The sequence below is a fragment of the Palaemon carinicauda genome, chromosome 15 (genome assembly GCF_036898095.1).
Source record: "Palaemon carinicauda isolate YSFRI2023 chromosome 15, ASM3689809v2, whole genome shotgun sequence".
NCBI classification, from domain to species: domain Eukaryota; kingdom Metazoa; phylum Arthropoda; class Malacostraca; order Decapoda; family Palaemonidae; genus Palaemon; species Palaemon carinicauda.
The window spans coordinates 41,210,196-41,228,162 of NC_090739.1; the positions used below are offsets into that span (position 1 = coordinate 41,210,196).

A 17,967-nucleotide genomic window follows, 5' to 3' on the forward strand; every position below is an offset into this window, starting at 1 on the left:
CCCATGATTCACTGAGTATGCTTATAAAGCCGCCATCATGGAAACATTTGCCAATTATTAACACGGTATTTCGGATTATATGAAAGTCTCCCATTTTGAAGATGTCTTTCTGGTACTGATCTGGATGTTTCCTACCAATCTCTGCAATTTTTTTGTACAAAGCCTGGTCACATACACCACTATTTCCACAAGTTTAAGTGGTCCTCGGATTTTAGACTGGTTCAGGATTTCATTTACAGTTGATATGCCTGTAGCAGGTGCGTCTATAATTGGAAGGTAACCAATAACAACCTGAACGATAGTTTTCCTTTCTCATGACAATGTTGAATCCAGTACAGCTGTTGATATTTTGTTCAGATGTGTCAGCTTGACAAACAAGGAACCACACAAGGTTTTTGTGCAGGACAGTTTTGATGATATCTGAATGGTCAGCTTCAACTGTTTTCAAAGTATGTGGACTTGTCCTCTCCCTTGATATATAAATGAGCAATGGGATGTTTTAAATATTTAGACTTTGTTGCTTGGATTATGGAATGTCAGGTTCTTGTTCTTTCAACGGCCATGTTGTACTGAAATGACGTTTACTCTGTGTGAGGTTTCTTCTCCAGTCATTGCCTCGTCCATTCTGTCAATGTTGTCCCAGGCGACTCTCATAAACTCATGAGGATGAGCACTCTCTGGAAGAGCAACACTCCCATTGGCTGCAGAGATTTTCCTCAGACACAATGCAGTTTCAGCATCTGAATAACTAAAGTGTTCCCAGTCAAGGGCTTCACTACGCATGAACGAAATTCCCTCAAATATTATTAACTATGTTATTATGTATATGCTTGAATATTTTCTTGATTACTAGTTGACATGAGTCTTTTTATAGTTTATATATGACATATCTGTTTTTGACGTTGTTAATAATTTAGTTTATATAGGACATATCTGTTTTGACACTGTTACTGTTTTTAGACATATATTGTTAATTTATTCTCATCATTTATTTATATCCTTATTTCCTTTCCTTAATGGGCTATTTTTCCCTGTTGGAGCCCTTGGGCTTATAGCATCTTGCTTTTTCAATTAGGGTTGTAGCTTGGCTAGTAATAATAATAATAATAATAATAATGATAATAATAATAATAATAATAGAAATTAATTACCTTGAATAGAAGAGGATATATTATAATCGAAAATTGAACATGTCCGGTTATCTTTCCGGCTGAAAGTAAAATAATTCAATCACAACAGACAAACCTTAGGCATGCATATCCAAAACTGTATTTCATATACACGACACAGGAAACTGCTAAATCACTGCAATTAACTACAGACATATTGAGCTTTTACATCATAGAAATAAACCGTAACTCTACTGGTGGGAACTGGGTATGGATACAGATGCCTGTGGTTGGATCCTAATTGGATTATTCTCAGACAGCATATCACTAAATTTGTAACATCTTCCCTATTAATGGTCCAAATTTCATAGATGGAATACAAAATTAACTTGGAGAAGCCGCTTTTGCAAATGTGATACAGCTATTACACAATAGTTATATACTGAAGAATTACATGTGTGACTATTCCTAATGTTTTAATTATTCTTGCGGCTTGCCAGACTATAAATATTTCTCATGGTACCTTCACTGCAGCCACTATATATATTCATGTAATCTATGACTTTTGACAAGACAAGACGTTTATTATCTGAGAGAAAATAAGCTTTCATTTGATGTGTTCCATAGTTATAATTAGGTAGATAGTAATTCAAGAGTATAAAGAAGTTTGGTGAAATTTGTTATCTTGCAGTTATGCAAGCTCACAGAAAATATGTATTTATTAAAGATTTTGAACATGAAAGCTACTGATTTCAAAGTGCTACCAGCCATAAATAGAATTCTGAATAATAGAGGTTTCGTGTGGTACCAACGAACCTTGGTCACCCAATTGATAGCAAATCTCAAAATTTTGGGGCTACCTGATTTGGTTTGAGTTTACCGGGGCAACCTGAAGAAGAGTAGCAAAGAGCTGTTGGAAGAGATGTTGGGTAGAAAAGAGCTGGTGGAGGAAATGTGCCTGTCATGGTAGGTCAATCCCGAATACTTTCCCTCTCTCCGCTCGTGTGCCCTTTCATGCTCAGAGACAGTCGCTTGGTTGCATTGTCAAGTCGTGTTCCCCTCACGCATTACTACATCACGGAAAACAAGGCAACTGTCAACATGATAATGCACGGCTTACACCATCACATGATGACCAATAGCAATGACTGAACCTCATGTAACACCAGGGTACTGTTACAGCGACGGGGTCCTAAACATGGCAACAAGTGATGGTTGGGATGAGGTGACCTATTAGGTGTTTGCAGATAAACACCTGTACCATTATCCTGGCATCATAATGTCCTGTAATGCTATAATGAGCTAAATTGTGGCCATTATGATCGTGGCTTTAGATCAGATATAAGTGAGTCAGGCATACCCCAATATATGTAGAAAATGGAAATATAAGCCTAACGTAACTAAGGACTGATCAATATATATATATATATATATATATATATATATATATATATATATATATCAAAATGCTCATCTTCATCTCCTCCCCGCCTATTAACGCAAAGGGCCTCGGTTAGATTTCGCCAGTTGTCTCTATCTTGAGCATTTAAATCAATACTTCTCTACTCATCATCTCCTACTTCGCCCGTCAGTGTCCTCACCAATGTAGGCCTGGGTTTTCCAAGTCTTCTAGTGCCTTGTGGAGCCCAGTTGAAAGTTTGATGAACTTATCTCTCGTGGGGAATGCGAAGAGCATGCCCAAACCATCTCCATCTACCCATCACCATGATCTCATCCACAGATGACACTCGAGCAATCTTTCTTATAGTTTCGTTTCTAATCTTGTCCTGCCCTTTAACTTCCAATATTCTAAGAAATATTTTCGATATTGTTTCATTGTAATACCACGACTCATGTCCATACAGTAACACCGATCTCATTAAACTAATATATAGCTTGATTTTTATATGTAATTTCAGGCGATTTGATTTCCAAATTTTACTTAAGGTAGCCATTGTCTAATTTGCTTTTTTCAATCTTTCATTAAACTCCAATTCTAAAGATCCTGTATTAGAGATCATAGTTCCAAAATATCTAGATAATTCCACCCCCTCTCACCTGCCAATGATATTTCATCTTCTATTGCATATTCCGTTCTCATCATCTCTACTTTCTTCTATTTATATTGATCCTAACCTCGTGTGATATTTCATGCATTCTGGTAAGCAACCTTTGCAAGTCCTGTCTCGTTATGCTAATTAGGACAGCGTCATCACCATACTCTAGGTCATCTACTTTCCTATTACCAATCCAGTCCAATCCTTCTCCACCATCTCCAACTGTTCTATGCATTACAAGATTCATGATAAGGATAATCCACATAGGTGACAACACATTCCCTTGGAGTACTCCACTGTTCACTGGAAATTCATTTGATAGGACTCCACTAACATTAACTTTCCATTTACTATCCTCATGAATAGACACAAGCAAAATTATATATTCAAGAGGAACTCCATAATAATGCAAGACTCTCCACAAAATTGGCCACTGCACACTATGAAAGTCTTTTTCATAGTCCGCAAATGCCATCTTGAAATTGCTGGAGCCACGCCTGATGTTAAGCTCTTAAAACATCCATAACAATCCTCATTCGGAATGATTATTCTTAGCAATAATAGTACATTCTATAATATAACTGATATATATAAGTTACCTGAACAAAATATTACATTTATTTCTTACAATAACTAATGCAATGGATGTTTGATTAACATGTGCCAATATTGTTATGTATACTTTCGTGAGCAGGTTACTTTTAAAATTTTTAATTTTTTGTCAGATCTTTAAAATTTTACATGTTAGGTAAAATGGGAAATAAATTCTAGTTGTTTCAGTCACAGAAATACAGTTTTATTTAAAATTCTTCAGAGGAGAATTTTTTTTTAAAAATATGAGAATCGTTTCTTATGAAAACTGCAGACTGCTCCAATACGATATATTTTGGACATCAACGATGAAGTTTAATGTATAAATATATTTTTGGCTACTAGGCGTTTCAATACACCAAAGTAGTGTTATATATATATTCTTAAAGCTTATATTCACCTGTAAATAACAGCAAATGTTAATACAGAGAGAGAGAGAGAGAGAGAGAGAGAGAGAGAGAGAGAGAGAGAGAGAGAGAGAGAGAGAGAGATTTTAACTTTGAAGTGTTGTGTTTTCCCAACCCTGTACAAGTTTTATAAGCTACCTCCGTCATTTCAGATGAAACCACAGACTAGGATAAATATTTGCATTTTTTTAAAAGGATTCTTTTCAAGGAAAAGATCGGAAAATATTAAGTGCAACAAAGTGAAATTAATGCTAAGGACTTTTATCCTTTTTGTATCAGCATTTTTTAATGAACATTTGAAAAACTCTTATTAAATTTAAGGTTTATAATGTTTGTTTCTGTGTTTTTACACTCAATGAAATAGAATTGCAAGCAATTAGATAATGACCCGAATCACACTACATATGTGACTCGTTAATGAGTGTACAGTAGATTTAAATGATGATTTATCAATCACATTTTGATAACTGACATAAAAAGTATAAATGCCAATGTTATAGTAGATAAATACTTGCATAAAAGTACACTATGTGTAACTAAATTCTCTTAATAAAAGTGAAATCAATCATATAGGTTCCTTTGCTGGGTGCTATGCATGTTTGCCATCTGTTTTCCTCATATATATTATGTATAGTTAAATAAAGCTGATTTCTTTTCTTAAATTGATTCGGGCTCTGTTATACTATCTGACTAGTCCACTATTCTCACATTTCTGTGAAAAATTTCAGACAAGCGTATAATTCCGAAGGTTGTTTGATCTCTCTCTCTCTCTCTCTCTCTCTCTCTCTCTCTCTCTCTCTCTCTCTCTCTCTCGTCAATGATATGAGTTATCTCTGCGTACACAGGCACACGTAAACTTATCGTCAATTCTAAGGTATTCCAGCACAAGATGCAACTAAGAAAATAGTTTTGTTAAGATCCCAGAGAAATCGAATTGTTAACGTCCAGTCCATTAAAATAATACGTATTCTGAATCAATCTAAACCGATATATTGTACAAGTAAAACACATTCTCTATAATCAGAGAATACGTGCACCCAAGCTATGAATGAAATAATCTAAACTACTGTTAAAATATAAATTTCAAGATCAAGCTTATCAAACGAAAACACACACACACACACACACACACACACACACATATATATATATATATATATATATATATATATATATATATATATATATATATATATATATATATATATATATATATATATATATATATATATGTGTGTGTGTGTGTGTGTGTATAATATATATACAGTATATATATATATATATATATATATATATATATATATATATATATATATATATATATATATATATATATATATATATATATGACCCTTTCACATATAGGCCTACTCTATATGATAGAACCAGATAGATGAACTATCGGTTAAGCGAACGCATAGTATTTATAAGAAGTCGACAATACTGTAAAAACAGTTTTTATTCTCGGCAGCCGTTAATTAGCCTTTTACGAAATGGAACAAGCGAGTGATAGTTACGTGGCCAAATGTACTGCCTTTACTGTTTAGAGTCCTTGGATTGGCATAGCGAAGCTTTCTCAGGTTGCCTTGCTGTTCCCTTGAATAGTTTGTTTTGTTGGTTGGTGGTACCCGGTTCACAAATACAGTAACTCAAGATTTGTTTAGATGGTAAGTGAAGACCTGTATCAAGTTTGTTTTTCAAATACTTTCATATAATTTGGGGTTAGTTATGTTGATATATGGAAGTTATAATACAGATTTATTGTTGTAAACTTAATGTTTGTCTTTTTAATATCCATGTTTTAATTCTCTATTTTACTTCTACTTTCAGGAAGGAAGTCTGTGATCCAAGAATTGCCTGAACGTTTCAAGTTTAAGATGTGGATCGGAATCTATTTGGGTTAGATTTGGTATTGCCTGTATTATCCCTGCCCACAGACCCACATGATGCTAAATACACATTGACTAGTTACGACGCTAAAATCTGAAGAATTTTTCAGTTTGAACTCAAGGCAAGGATTGTTTTAATGTTCTTCTTATTACATAATCTTAAGGTAGTCCTCCCCTATTAGGAGTGGCGCCCCTAATTGTGGGAGGATGTTCCCTGTAGCGAACAGTAGACCTTTAAGGTCTGTCGCGCGCTATAGGGTGGATTGCTGTTAAACCTCTGTCTAATTTCGGCGAATATTCAACTTTAATTAGGTTCTGGAGTTTACTTGAATTTGCTGATCACAAATTTAAAGCAAACAAATTTGCTAAACTTATTTGTCTATATTAAATTTTATTTATTCCATATTTGTTTATAATTTCCATATTTTATTGTTGATAATCATTTGAGTTTTAAAGTATATGGATGCATGCTTTGTAGTACGGAATTGGTACTTTCAAACAATTACTATTTATTACAGCTTAAAATATCATAATTTATGTAGGGTTACTAAATTTTTGCAAGACACTTTCTGATAATTGACACTTAATATTCACATTGGATAGCGTGACATCAGGATAAAAGGACTTATTTAATTTGATTAAACTATAACTTATATTTCTATCATGATGGATTGGTTTAGTTGAAGAAATTTATGTAATCCTTGTCAAGATCGTCTATAATACTTGAACATTGTTACTGGAAATCCTGCTAATCCTGCTAAAATAGTCCATAAATATTTGGGCGAAATTGTCGTTTTGTATTTTTTTTCTTTGCAAATCCGGTTGTACTGGAATATTTGGAAAACTATTGTTAGAAATTCCGGTATGAGGGTTACTGGTAAGCTATAAATAAAGAGAATTTAAGATAAACTATTTTTGCGGGAAATTTTGACAATGATAACGCTGGCTATATCAATAAAAACATAACTTAAAATTTTACCTTTTTTATTCTTCTGGGAAATCTGGCAGATTAAATCTGGTAAGCTAGCTATTGAAGACATTTGAAACTTATTTTGGTTGAGTTAGTAAATTGTTCTTTGCAGTCTTGATAAAAGAGGATTTAAGCTTTCTTCAGACTGAAATTTAATCTGTTCATATTCAAGTGATTATTGGTAGAACCTATTCTTTTCATCTATAGTTATAATTGTATAATCTCTCTTCTTCAAATAAATTTATCTAAATTGCTTCGCAGTTGTCATCTTTACTTTATCGTCGATCTATTACTGAAATTTATAGTTGAAAACTGAATAATAAGTTTTTATTTTTTAAAGATATGAAACTCTTCTGTTAGCCAACTTAATTTAGCCATTTTTCTTACTGAAACTTAGCTTTGTATTAAAGGACACCACATGGTGACCTATCAATATAAGTACGAGAACATGAGTACATGAAAAACTAGCCAATTTCAGATTAAAGTATCTTTACATGATTTAAAATGAAACTACACTGATTTCTTGCTAACCAATGACTTGCAGATTGAAAAATAGATTAGTTAGGCGTTTCTCAGAAAACCAAAGCAAAACTTCTTGCATATATTTTTACGTAGTTTTAGCTTAGGAACTGGAAAACATTTTAAGGAGTTTCATCAAACGGCATTGTAATGATGCGGCAGTACTCCTGAGAATACTTAAACCTAGGGTATGAAGTTTGATTTTTTATATATTCTTGCAAATATTGAACAATGTACTATCAGTATTGACTAAAATCTAGTTTGTCCGTTGTTTTAGATTGGTTAAACTTACAACTTTCTGAGATTTGTTAATTAGTTAGATTTATGACTGTTTTTGAGATTTAAGCCGCGTCCACACGGTAGAACTTAGCAGACACAAAGACCTTGTCTGTACATGGAGATTTTAAGCGGACAAAAACCACGAAGTGTCCGTGTTTGCTAGTGTAAGAGGGCACGACAATGCTGGTGTTGGTGGTGGTGGTGGTAGATTATAGCCAACAGTTCTTGTTGGCACAGGCTATTCCCTTCGTCGGTCCGTAGGTAACCTGTATAGAAATATAAGGTAGGTTATCACATTAAAGGAAAATTTTAAAGGTTTTTAGTGGTAGAGAAAGTTGTGGACACAGACAATGCTCATGTTCTGACTCTTAAATACGAAACTACGACGCTGCCAGACCCAAAAATCGGTGTTCATTGCGGTTCTATAGTAACTAAATAAAGAAGGCTAGTATTTTTTTCCGATTAATTACTGGCCATGTCCAACTCAAAAACTTATTGGTCTCAGGATAACATTATTGAATAAATTGCATCATTGCACGAACATGAATGTTTGTGGTAAGTAATGTTTCTTATAAGAATAGAAACCAACCTTTTGCAGCCCTTAGAGATAACTGATAAGATTACCAGTAAAAGCCTCAAAAGTTTTGATAAGTGGTGTGAAAAAAATAAACAATCTGGGAAACCAGTGCCGCAGGAAAATTAGGCAAATGAAAGTGCCAAAGTCAAAGTGGAACAAATAGGAGCCTACATATGCACCAAAGTTATGGTGTTTTAATTTCCTATCTTTTTTCAAATGATAGTGATACCACGATCGTCAGCGTCGAATATGCCAAGCAGCGATACTCAATTTTCCGATTATTCCTGCAGGTACCATGCCGAGGAGGTTTTAGGTGAAGACTATTCTCTCTCTCTCTCTCTCTCTCTCTCTCTCTCTCTCTCTCTCTCTCTCTCTCTCTCTCTCTCTCTCCCCAAATATTTTTCTTTTCCAATTATCACTTTTAGTCTTTGTAGAGCAGCCGCTTGCTAGAGACCGAAGTGTTTCATGTAGACGTGCATCAGAAGGTATTTCTTGTCTCATTTTGGTATCTTGTTTCGTGATATATGATTTTATTTTAGCCAATAGTATAAAAGTTAACGTCCATCCTCAAGTAGGTGACTTTCATCTTGAAATTACCGCATTCAAGTCATGGACCTCCCTATGTGTCACAGCGTTTCAACTGCCCTGCAATCCACTTTTTTTTTTCAGTTTCTTCTTTATACATGAACCCATTATTGTGGTGTATAGCGCAATCTTCTTTTTATGAAAGACACTGACCATTTATATTGTAACTCTTAACACTACAACAAACAACATGTTTCTTCGACTTGCTGCCGACTGATTCGTAATTGCCTAAAAGCCGTAACCCACCTGTCCTGTAGCTCTGCTGTGTGGAACTTTGCATACTTTGTTTGGCAAAGACAGTCTTCAGATAAAGTTCGACAGTTTGTCTGCGGTATAAGACTTGTGACATGTTTCTGAGATTTGTTAGAGCCTTCCACACAAGGGACAAAAATAATGCACGGCGGGCAGATACTGTAGTGACGGGCCGAGAGAAAGGTTGCAACTCAAAGGCAGGAAGCAATCAACTGAGTAACTTTATTATAGAACACTCTCCTTTATATACAAAACCTCAAGGCAACAGGCATTTTCATGTTCACAAGACAGACAATGTTACAGAGGAAAACCGGAGTAATGATTATTCAGGTTCTTTTTAGTGCGAGGGAAGAGCACAGATACAAGCATAATATATACAAAATAGTTTATGTACGATCGTGTGACACACGGTTGGTACATGGCTCCCCCCCTAAAAATGACATACTGTACATGTTAAATAGGGCGCCCTGATCTAGAGAGGCGAACTGTAGGCGGGTCATCTGGCAGAAGATAAGCAGGTTTTAGACGATCAATGGAGACCCAGTCGTCTTTGCCACGAATGTTTAGTAGGAATGCTTACGGACTGCGTCGGATCACAAGGAAAGGGCCTGTGTAAGGGGGTGTTAGCGGTGGCTTGCTAGTGTCATTGCGCAGGAAGACGTGCGTTGCAGAGTGCAAGTCTGTTGGTATGTGATGCTTCGCTGGGGGCTTGTAAGTTTGGCGGCAGGAAGTGAATTTTCCCACGACGTGACGTATGCGCTGGAGATCGTCGGAGGAGGTTGTAGAAGGGAAAAATTAGGCAGGGACGACCAACAGGTCGCCATACACCATTTCAGCTGCTGTGACGTCCAGGGCGTCTTTAGGAGTGGTCCTTAGTCCCAGGAGGACCCAGGTAAGCTGAGTAAACCAGTTGGAATCCTTGCAGCGGGACATCAAAACTGCTATGAGTGTGATGAAAACGTTCAACCATTCCGTTGGCAGCGGGGTTTTAGGCCGTTGTCTGATGTAGGGTGATGCCCAGGAGAATTGCTAATGATGTCCACAATTGAGAGGTGAAAGTGGTACCCTTGTCAGAAGTAATATGCTCAGGGATATCAAATCTTGTAATCCATCCTGAGAGTAAGGCAGATGTACATGAGGCGGACGTTGCAGTTTCCGTGGGAATGGCTTCAGGCCAACGAGTGGAGTGGTCGATGACGGTAAACAGGTAACGATGTCCATGTGAGGTGGGTAGGGGGCCTACAATGTCGACGTGAATGTGTGCGAAACTACGCTGAGGTTGAGGAAAGGTCCCCACTCCTGAATCCGTGTGTCGATGTACTTTGGAAGTTTGGCAAGAAGTACAGGCGCAGACCCAATCCTTACCATCCTTAGAAATGCCGTGCCAGATGAATTTTGCCTTCAGCAGCTGTGCAGTAAAACGGCACGAGGGATGTGAAAGGCCGTGAATGAAATCAAACACCTGCCAGCGCATGGGAGAAGGAATCCAAGGTCGCGGTCTACCAGTACTGACGTCACAGAGGAGGGTGGTGATGGAGTCTTTGAGGGGGAAGTCTTCCCAACGGAGGGATGTGCAGGATGTCCTACATGCTTGATACTCTGGATCCTGTCGTTGGGCTTCAGCCAGGGCGTTGTAATCCAATCCCAGTTGAACGGCAGCCAACGTGTTTCTTGACAGGGCATCGGCAACGGGATTCATTTTCCCAGGGACGTATTGAAGGGTGCAATTGTATTCAGCCACAGCGGAGAGATGTCGGCGTTGCCAGGTGGACCAGGCGTCAGACTGTCGAGTGAAGGCGTGCACCAGAGGCATGTGGTCTGTGCGAATGACGAAGGGCGTACCTTCTAAGAAGTGGCAAAAGTGACGGACAGCCAAGTGCACCGCCAGCAATTCGCGATCGAAGGTAGAATAACCCGATTCTGCCTTGGACAGTTTTCTGCTGAAGAAGGCCAATGGGCGGGGCGAGCCGTTGACCACCTGTTCGAGTACTGCACCAATAGCGACGTCGCTGGCATCGGTGGAGAGAAGGAGAGGGGCATGTGGGATAGGAAAAGTGAGAGCCGCAGCAGTTGATAGGGCCTTCTTTGCATTGCAGAAGGCCGCTTCTTGAAGGGGACCCCAGTTCAGGTCCTCTGGCTTGCCCTTGAGGGAGGCGTAGAGGGGAGAAAAAGTGGCGGCAATGGCTGGCAGAAAACAGTGATAATAGTTGATCATGCCCAAGAACTCCTGCAGAGCTTTGACGGTCGAGGGCGCGGGGAAGTCCTGAAAGGCTGCTACCTTCTCAGGGAGGGGATGGACTCCTTCAGGAGTGATGCGGTGCCCTAAGAACGTCACTTCGTTGGCGTCAAAGGTACACTTGTCTTACCGGACTGCAAGGCCGTTTTGTTGCAGGCAGTCAAGCACGATGCGCAGGTGACGGAGGTGTTCCTCTTTTGAAGAGGAGAACACAAGTATGTCGTCCACATAACATGCACAGAAAGGGAGGTCCCCTAAGATGCCATCCATGAGACGTTGAAACGTGGCCCCAGCATTACAAAGGCCAAAACAGGAGTAATTGAAGGTGTATGTACCAAACGGAGTGGTGATGGCAGTGTTGGGGATGTCTTCTGGGATCATAAGCACCTGATAATACCCCTTCAGGAGGTCTAGCGTAGAGAAAACCTTCCCTTTGTGCAGGTAGGAGGTCACGTCGGCAATGTTTGGGAGGGGGTAGTGATCCGGTTCTGTTTGCATGTTCAGGTGCCTGTAATCCCCGTACGGACGGAGGGAGCCATCTTTCTTCAGAACGATGTTTAAGGGTGATGACCATGGGCTGGAGGCTTTTTGGCAAAGGCCCATTTCCTCCATTTCGGCGAACGTCTGTGTAGCGGCTGCCAATCGTTCCGGTGCCAGACGTCTGAATTTTGCGAAGACTGGGGGTCCCGTCGTCTTGATATGGTGATAAATACCGTGCTTGGCAGGAACCGTGGGCGTTTGGTGAAGTTCTGGACGGAAAACTTCCGGGTACGACGTGAGGAGGTGGGCTTATTATCTGTGGGTGCGCTGATGTGGAGAGCGAGGTTAGAGGGGGCGGGTTGAAGAGGTGTCGACAAGTACGAGTCTGCGTTGATCAATCGTTGGTGGGCGACATCGACCAGAAGGTGGAAATGAGAGAGGAAATCTGCATCGAGGATTGGCAATGTGACGTCAGCAACGAGAAACTTCCAATTAAATATACCATTTGCGTACGATAATGTGAGGTTCTCGTAATCGTAGGTGGGTATCGCAGATCCGTTCGCAGCTACCAAGCGGACGTCGGCAGACGTAGACAGACTACATCGTGTCTTGAAGAGTTCCCTTGGCAAAAGAGAACGAAAAGCACCTGTGTCTACCAAAAATCGCACCCCCGTTTCTGCATCATGTAAATAGAAAAGATTAGAAACACGGGAGGCCATGGCCACGAGCGATGACCCTCTTACACGTGTTTTGGCCACTGACAATCCTTGTCACATTTCTTCGTGGTTGCCCCGAATCTGAAGTGGTAGTAGCAAAACTGCGGCGGATGGGATGTAGTAAGTGGCTGTAAAAGTCATTGGTTGGGGCCCGAGCGATTGGTGGGTGGTGGGTGGCTTTGTCGCCGCTTCGGCACGTCACAGGGTAGGCGTGTATGACCTACGGCATTCATGTCAGCTTCGGTTGACGTTGAATAGGCATCCTCTTCGTCAGTGGTGGAGGCATTGATGGAGGTCTTGAAGTGGCTGTACATCGGGTATGGCAGCGCGTATACTGTAGGTCCGGGTAAACGGCGTATCCAAAGGGCACGAAGTAGGTTCACCTCATGAAAAGAGCCGTCTGCGGCAGGTTGCAGGCGAGCGATACTGGTCATTTCCCTGAGGGCAAGCTAAGCCCTTTGGTCCCCCAACGGTTGTTGCGAGAGCTGAAAAAGCTTTGCTATACGGGCGGCTGCGACGGCGAGTACTGCTGCAGAAGGTATTTTTTGCGGGAGTCATACGGTATTGGGGTGTCTCCTTGTTCACAAAGCCAGTCGGATATTTCCGAGAAGGTGTCCTCGGCTATTGCCGCGAGAACATAATCTGTTTTGGTGCTTGAGCGAGTAACGCCCTTGATGCGAAACTGGACTTCTGCACGCTGAAACTAAGCATACGCCTCTCCTCTGGCGAGCGATGAAAGTTTCAATGGGGCAGCCGCAGCGCTAACTTCAGTAGAGTTCGCCATAGTACCAACGATGGAGGGGCGATGGTGGGCGGTGGAAGGTGGTGGGAGCGCGTCCACTTCCAGGGTCACCAATGTGACAGGCCGAGAGAAGGTTGCGACTCAAAGACAGTATGAAAGCAACTGAGTAAATTTATTATAGAACACTCTCCTTTATATACAAAAGCTCAAAGCAACAAGAAATTTCATGTTCAAAAACAGACATTGTTACAGAGGAGAAAAGAAGACATGTTTATTCAGGTTCATTTTAGTGCGAAGGAAGAGCGAAGATACAAGCATAATATATACACAAAATGAACTATGTACGATCGTGTGACATACTGTTGGTACAACACCATTTCTATTCACCTTTACACTATCTGTTATACAAAACCTTTGAAACATGTGAAATAAAATTATATTGAAATGAAAATACTATAATTCAGAGGCGTATAGTACGACGATTTGGTCCGATATACATGGTAACCTTGCAGAATAGTAAACACCGCCGACAACGGGGCAATAGTGGCCGCTAACATATAGTTCAAAGCCAGGTTGTACACGACGGCTGATTAATCTATTGTCCACGGTACTGCAAGACTGCTCACCTGTTCCAGGCTTTTGCCTTATGCAACAAAGTAAAGAATGGAAGCGTCATATGTTGAGTAATATCAGATACGTAGTTGATATGACGATACACAAACTCTAAACGATTTAGAGAAAATGTGAACGTGACCCTTATAGGGTTAATAACCGACTAACGTGTATGGAAAACGGGACATTAGACTATATAGTATTTTAATTTATATGAGACTAAAAATAAACACAGTCAAATGCTCTTGAGTGATAAACTTTCACGCTAAGTTGTTACAACCATTTTAAACAAGACTAATTTACTGCCATACACACATACACCTATATACCTATATACCTTTTACACACATACACCTATATACCTATATATCTTTTACACACACACACACACACACACACACATATATATATATATATATATATATATATATATATATATATATATGAAATATCATTTATGTATTAGGAGTATGTGTATCTGTGTATGAATGATGAATAATGATTATAATAATTATAATATCGATGTCAAGAATAATGGTAATAACTGTGATAATTATTAAGCCGATTGTTATCATAATCAATAATAGTAGCATTATCAATACTTTACATGGCCTTGTTCATAGCAAAAAAAAAAAAACAAAGGATATTATATACGCATTTTATTAACTGGCTAAATACCGGTCTTGATCACACACGTTCTACGGCCGTGTGGACAATTACATGGGTATGACGTCGCATACTGTGAAGAAAATTGTCTAGTGCAAAAGATCACAGAGTTTCACTGAGTCTGCTAGAGTATATTGCTACTCTACAAGCCTTTGATAATTTTACTATGGATGCCATCCGGCACTTTTTTTCACTACAATTTTGCTCCAAAACAAGCTTTTTACCATCATATATGAAGACCGCTACCATGATCCTGGAAACAACCTCTGAAATATCAGTGTGTTGGCTCACGCAAGATATAGGTTTCAGATACAAAACTTTCCAGCGAAAGATGTTTTCTTCAATAGAATCTCTGGACGTGGTTTGTGCCGGATTGGTGCTTTTAGAGCTCTGAAGCACCACCAAGAAGAAGAGAGGCATAGCGTATATGTTGATGAGACATGGTTCACCTCAATTATGAGCCCCAGTAGGACACCATAGTTTGCTACAAGTGTCATGCATACCCAACCTGGCAAAGAGTGCTTTGGGGTGGGTGGTAACTGGCGTAACCAATGAATTTATTGAACGTCGTTCATTTCGTTGTATTTTTCATTCAAGTCGGTATATGCAAATTTACGTTATCTTCAAGATTTAAGTTTTTATTTTACGTACTTTGTTACGAAGTCTTATGCAACTAGATTAAGTGTGCTGAACGAACCATAGTAGCTATGAACGAGGGCTTATATAATCTTTTGTTTTTGTTTTCATGAGGTATTGCGTCGTGTTACCCAGCAAAGAATACCAGCGGCAATTACCATTGGGAAATGACTGTGGCTGACAACTTAGCTTCTACCGTTGTTGCAAAAAAAAACCCTCGGTTTTATAATTTGACAATGCACCTTATTACAGCCAGATGAGCATTGATGTCCTGCTATGGCAACCAAGAAAGCATACTTTATTACCTATCAGAAGTAGTACAGAATCCCTACCCAAGAGAGTTAATGCTCACATGTCAACAGAATCGGAGAAAACAACAATACACTGTGGGAAACCTCATCCGAGATTGGTCTCGAATTGATCCTACCACCTAGAGCTCAATGCCACAGAGCAGGGATAGGCATGCATGAAATGTGAAGTCTGTTCATCCTTATATCGATGGACCTAGGGAGTCCCTACAGAAAAATAAGATTTTAGTCACTCAGTGTTTGAGCTTCTGCTGTGAAACTATTTCAAGATTTTGAGGAGACGATTGGTCATTGTATAACACTCGGCAGTCTGTGGGACTCATTATTTTCAATTTAGACTGCGATGAAGAGGATATAGAAGATCTATACCGGGATTGAGAGAATGGAAATTAATAGAAGTTATTTTGGTAGTGTGTGTGTTTTCACTGTTACCCTTTTCATGTATAAATTTTATTGGCTTAATGTTTAACAAGCAACTACATATCCTTTTACATGATTTTATATAACAACATTACGTTATTTTATATATTGGCCAATAGTTGATACCATAATTCATAGCGATACTGGAATTTGTGATAAGAAATTTATAAGTGCTGGTTTTGGCATTTTTCTTTGTATAATGACTAATGGGGGCTAGGCATAATAGCCAAGTCTCGATGGACTGAAACGTCTGCTCTATTTTATTGACTAAATCTATTATTTATTTTTGGGAGACTAATTACAGATAATACCTTAAATTCATGTGCATTTTATCCAGTATGCAGGATTATTTTAAAGTTTCACAGACATTTACTATTACTCCTGACTAGTATAGTGGTAATGCATTCGTCTAGCATTCGCATGGCAGCAGATTGATCCCAGCCTAGGACCGTGAGTTTAAGTTGTTTACTGGGGAGAAACAGCTGTGGTTTAGCATCACAGAATGGGGTTGGGCTTGCGCGGCTGACGTTCTGGAGTGCGTCTTTTCGGATGATACTGGAACTGAATCTAGACACTTTTACCTTTACTTTTATTATTACATCGACAACTCCGTAAATATTTCAATCTCACGAATCACCAACGTTTACAGATGAGGGGTGAAGTTTGAACGCCAGTCTAGTGTGTGGCGAATATAGTAAAATACTTCTAAATAAAGTATCACTTTATTGAGTAGAGGGCTTTCAGTAATGGCGTTTTACCAACCTCTATCGATGAGCCTGCTAGATTTAGCTAAGTTTCCCTTTAAATTTGTGATAATTGCCTTAATTATCCACGTTAGGCCTCCTTTTATATTTTTGCCAATTAGGTTTGCGCTTTAAATAGCACTTTTCAAAATACGATCCATATTCGATGCTTTGGTAGAATTTTATCGAAGAATGTAAACTAGACACAACCCTAAATGAGTTCGGAGCACACTAGGAAATTATTTGTAGACTTGCCTGTTCATAATACAGATTATTGGGGATAATAATATCCTCAATAATCTGATACGGGCAACAAGAATATTATTCTTGTTGCCCGTATCCGGTTTACCATACCTGATTTGGCAGTTCGAATCCGTAAGTCAATGACCAATTTACTTAATATTACTGTCAGGTGGTAGAATTTTAAGCTAATTATTCATTATTACTTTTTTATGATGATTAATAAGGTAATTTATTGTATCGTTAGTAATACTTAAAACAAAACATAATGGAATACTTTTATTCAATTATTATTCAATATTTTCTATTTATATCTTATAACTAATTACTCTATAACAGGATTTCGACAGATTACACCCACCACAAATTCTCTTCCTTGTAATGCATCATGATTTAGGTTGAATTGTTTTACGATATTCAAAGAAGGAATGAATTAATTTGATGTAAGAAAATATTGCTTAATCTATATCATCAAAATTATTTCGGTAATAAAATCTCTTCTTTTGAAACGAGCAGTGGAATAAGTTGTTGTTGTCTAGACAATTGGAATGCTACCAGTTCTAGTATCTGAACAAGGACCCTATCATTAGCATTAACAAGCAAATCGGTAATTTAATCGAAGAAATTTAAATGATGACTCATAGTGAACAACCAACTCTCTCTCTCTCTCTCTCTCTCTCTCTCTCTCTCTCTCTCTCTCTCTCTCTCTCTCTCTCTCTCTCTTGATTTGTGTAATAGAATTGGATCTTGTAGGGCCTTCTCAATGAGCCGTTTGATCAATTTGCGCAACATGCTGGAGCACACTAATGGCCGATTCCTGGATCCAGTTTGCTCGGGGGAGAAATTTAATGGCTAACTATGGACAACGTATAGCGGCATTGTGTTTAATTTTCTCTCTGACTGGGCCAGTCAGTAAACCATTGATTCGTTGGG

General features: G+C 38.8%; 1 long non-coding RNA gene across 1 annotated transcript in view; it reads left to right on the forward strand.

Moving 5' to 3' along the window:
* Positions 1-5,781: 5,781 nt before the first annotated feature.
* Positions 5,782-17,967, forward strand: part of LOC137654272 (uncharacterized) — a 237,525-nt gene continuing 225,339 nt past the window's right edge. The window contains exons 1-2 of the long non-coding RNA XR_011046580.1: positions 5,782-5,831; positions 5,995-6,175. This is a non-coding gene — a long non-coding RNA (uncharacterized lncRNA). The remainder of the gene's footprint in view (positions 5,832-5,994; positions 6,176-17,967) is intronic.